Source organism: Bos grunniens, chromosome 1 (genome assembly GCF_055505025.1).
Source record: "Bos grunniens cultivar Pamir isolate PY7600 chromosome 1, Bosgru_T2T1.0, whole genome shotgun sequence".
NCBI lineage: Eukaryota > Metazoa > Chordata > Mammalia > Artiodactyla > Bovidae > Bos > Bos grunniens.
In genome coordinates this window covers 92,700,287-92,704,078 of record NC_141165.1, presented here as the reverse complement: position 1 = coordinate 92,704,078, position 3,792 = coordinate 92,700,287, and positions in this window count along the sequence as shown.

Genomic DNA, 3,792 nt, shown 5'->3' with positions numbered 1-3,792 from the left:
TTTTATAAATATCAGCCAAGCCGACCACCACAACAATAAATAGAGGACCAGACTTTATCCAATATAAATTTGTTTTTATTGAAGCAGCAGTCACATGACTTTATATCTAGCTTTTAGATTAGGCCTGACGGAGTGAGCCAGCCCTAAAAAAATGTTTCTTTTTGCACTAAGAGACATAACATGTTTACATACATCATCCAGTATTGGAAATGAACAGACTCAAACACAACATGTGTTGGTTTACCTGGGAGGTACAGCCCCACTATTCGTGGTGTTCATATAATTCACAGATACTCCCAAAGACCATTACTAATGGGATGAAAGTTAAAAAAAAAAACAAACAGCTACACCAGACCATGAACACAGGAATCAAAGACAGAAGCTTATACACATTTTTAAAAATTTGTCCCTTTCAGGCTTGTATTCTTTCTATTCAAAGCAATGTTTGCATAGCTTCCTCGACATCAACTCCAAAGGTTTCCAAGATGGAAGCTGCACCTCTTGGGGCTATACAATGGAATAAGATCATTTAAGAGAACGAGAACTAGTGTTCATATCTTGACTTTTGTTAACAGCTTCGTGTTTCTCTAATTGGAGGAATGAAGTGGTGATGTGACTACATAATGCATTGGCAAAATAGGGTGAAGGAAATAAGGTTGGGTACTGAAATAAAGACCACACACTTGTGAATTTTAATTTCATTTCCAGGCTAACCTACTTTTTATTTAATGCAAATTACAGTACCAGTTAACTATTTCCAAACCAAGTCACATAGAACGAAATGTATTTACAAGGGAATGGGGAAAGGGAAAAAAAACATTGAGCATACTTTTCACAAAAAAAGTTTATATTTAAAATGAAAAAAAAAAATCAGTCACAGAGGCATTCAAGTAGTAATAATGTTATACAGATTTTGCTTTTCCTTTATATCAAGACAGATTTGCACAAGTGTTTGCAATAGTTTGTATACAACCCACAGTCCTTTATATATATATATATATATATAATAATAAATTTTGTTTTTTAGATTTGATTTTAAGATGGAAGTGGTCACGCTAATTGGTATGTTTACAGGCCCAAGTGATCCATCGGCAACACATTTATGAATGCAAATTTTACAGGCAAGCACATTTTCATACATCTATCTGTATCTGCCTGTAGACAGATATAGTAAGAAAAAAAAAACTTAAAAATCAACACAAGGAAGTCTACTTTGTCAAGTTAACCCCTTATGTACTGGTTGTCATTTTGCTTTTATTGCAGAGGTGCAAATGGAGCAACAAACTTGAATAAAACGTCATAACCCTTGTGAAAATAATCCAAACCCCAGAGATTACTTCCAAAGCCTCTCAAACACAGACCTTAGTCTGGGGCTCTACTCTGCTTCTAGTTGTCTTATTTTCAGTGGCTCAGGTTTCTACCAGAAAAGACAGATTTTACTGTAAAGCATACTTAGTTTATTTTTCTATATAAGGGATATAAGAGAGCAAGTGTTTGACTCTGTGATTAGATGATCAACTAACATGAATGAGAAATCAGATACAATTTTGGTTTAAAACAAAAACCCCCAAGCTCCTGGGGATCTGGCATTGGCCAAACTTCCTTTGGAAGATTCCAAAGTTAAATCCCTTAAAAAGGAAAGGGAAAAAGAAATGAAATGCCAGTGTCTTTATATCCACAGGGATAGAGAATACAATAGTCCTCTTAGAAACCTTTGCATTGGTGCAGACAAGATGACTGGTTAGGCAGGCTTTGTTAAAACACAAATAAAAAATATGTGTCTAAAAATTAAGAGGACTTGAAAAAAAGGACACAACACGTTGCTGGAAAGAAGGTGCAGTCTTCTGCCTTGCTGGAATGAACACATGATATTTCAAAAATAGCAAGCTTTGGTTTGGTAAAGTTTTTTTTTTTTCTTCTTCTTCTACTTGAGACATCTTGTATGGAGTACTTGGAGGCAAAACAAGTAATTTTGATTTTTTTTTTTTTTTTCTTTCGAAAAAGGCCTTCATGATGGGCACACAGTAAGAAACAGATTTTTTAAAAAGATAAATTAAAATGACATTTCATTGAACAGGGGTAGAGGTGACAGGAGGGAGGAAAGTTCCCTTGTGAAAACAAGTCCCCACCGCGTGGGCGGCAATCGTGCAGCGGCCGCTAGTAATTGCACCACAGCATTTTAGACCACTCGTGTATCAAAACCGATACAAGTATTAAGAAACATCGATTTACAAAAACCAATTCTCTCTCTCTCTTTTTTCTCTCATTTGGGAGGGAAGTAGATGAAATGGAGAGAGAGAGAGAGAGAGGGCAGAAGGCTCCCGGAATCTGCTGTCTGTAAGACCCATGGTTAGGGTTTGGGGGAAGAGACGAGCAAAATCTACTCTATTCCATATTCTCCGGCTAGAGGGCTCCCTGGCACTACACTAAGTCCCTGGATGAAATGGAACTGGTCACTGCTACTGAGGAGGAAACAGATGTTCAGAACCAAAACAAAGGTAGGGCTTGAATGAAATGAGATTAAGAAAATGATTATGGTTTCCTCTTTCCACTCCTGAGCATGGTTAACTGTGGAAGGGGCAAAGACACTGTTATGAGTGAGCCACTATTTCAAAGGGAAGGGGGTGGGACAGGGAGACATGGATATCGAGACCAATTAATATCTGCAAAATGAAAAACGGAAACAAAAAAACAAACACATGGAAGCGAAGGCACTCCAAACTATATAGATACACTATACATTGCTAGAGTTATTGTTACAATAATACAGGCCGGTACCTACTGTACAGAGTTAAAACTATATGGCTTTAAAAAGCTCGTCTACAATTTGTCTGATTATTAAACAGAATCACTGCCCTGAACAGTAACTTTTTGCTCATTAATAACAGTTCCTGGGTCCACATATTTACATACAAAACAACAGAACTTAAATTTAAAAACATTGAAAGAAAATATAATGTACAAGCTTGAATTTGGTGAGGAGCTTTTATTATTATTATTTACAAAAAACATTATTCAGAGACCTGGATCCCACTTGTATAAAAGAGTTCTGTGATCCCACCATGATCCTTGAGAAAGAAAAATCACGAACCTCAGCCCTCACACACACACAATTAAAATGAGAGAAAAACTTGACTTTTCTCTCTTCTCTTACCCCATTTACAGGGGAAAGTGTTTCCTAAAAGAAGCACAGATTTTTACATTCTCCAGCAAGTATATCAAGTTCAGAGTACTGTCTGTGTCCACATGTTTGGCTGGGTAGTTTGGTCTCAAAGTAGGTCCACTTCTCTGTCACAGACCTGCCATCCAGATTCTTTATAAACCCTTTCTGAAATGGTCTATCAAAGCCATTCCCTTTAAGAATTAATGCTGTCAAATACTTTGATTCAGACTTCTTTCAAATCTTAATTTGCTCTCAGAAGCTCATTATGAAAGTAAAATGCAATTTGTTTGATTTGGTTTGAGTGAGTGTGTCTCCTTTCTCACGAACTCTGATATAACCAGAGGTTGGAGAAACCCTTCTGTGGCTTAAGAGCTTAGCTAGACAGTGAGTGAAAACTAGGATGGCTCACAGGTGCCTCTCTGGGTACTGGTTCACGTCAGCAGGCAGTACGACTCTCTTGGAGAGTCACACACACTTGGTTAAGAAGCAGGACAGGGTGCCGGAACCTGCGTGAGGGCTGCCAAGAGACTCTACTTCCGAATCACCTGGAGGGCGAAGCTCCTAACATGACCGAAGGTGACAAGGAGGGTAAAAGGTTACACACAGTCTGGGGCTCAGCTCTGCAGCCC